This window comes from Galeopterus variegatus, unplaced genomic scaffold (genome assembly GCF_000696425.1).
Source record: "Galeopterus variegatus unplaced genomic scaffold, G_variegatus-3.0.2 Scaffold749, whole genome shotgun sequence".
NCBI classification, from domain to species: domain Eukaryota; kingdom Metazoa; phylum Chordata; class Mammalia; order Dermoptera; family Cynocephalidae; genus Galeopterus; species Galeopterus variegatus.
Window position 1 is genome coordinate 41,882 of NW_007726860.1, and position 548 is coordinate 42,429.

Genomic DNA, 548 nt, shown 5'->3' on the forward strand with positions numbered 1-548 from the left:
TTATATTTATCACGTGCCACATTAGACCAACATACCATAAACCTAAAACAAAAATGTTATTAGCTCTAGTATAAGGCAGAACAATATGAATAATATATATGGACAAAATATTTGGGGTGGTTTACAATAAAAGGCACAAGTACAATAGAATTTTAGATTGCTTAGCCACCCAATTTCATACTGGACTACATGGGGGTAGGGGTGTGTATTAGTCAGGGTTCTCCAGAGAGACCGAATCAATAGGATATGTTATGTGAGAGGGAATATTAGGGAATTAGTTCACGCAATTGTGAAGAAAAGTCCCACAATAGGCCATCTGCAAACTGGATGCCGGTAGCATGGCTCAGTCCAAGCCTCAAAACCAGGGAAGCTGATGGTGTGCTTGGTGCAAGTCCTGGAACCCAAACGCTGAAGAGCTCGAGCTCTGGTGTCCACAGACAGGAGAGAGGAGTGTACCCCAACTCCAGCGGATCGAGAGAGCTTCACCTTTTCCTCTGTCCTTTGTTCTCTCTGGGCCCCCAGCAGATTGGATGCTTCCTGCCCACACT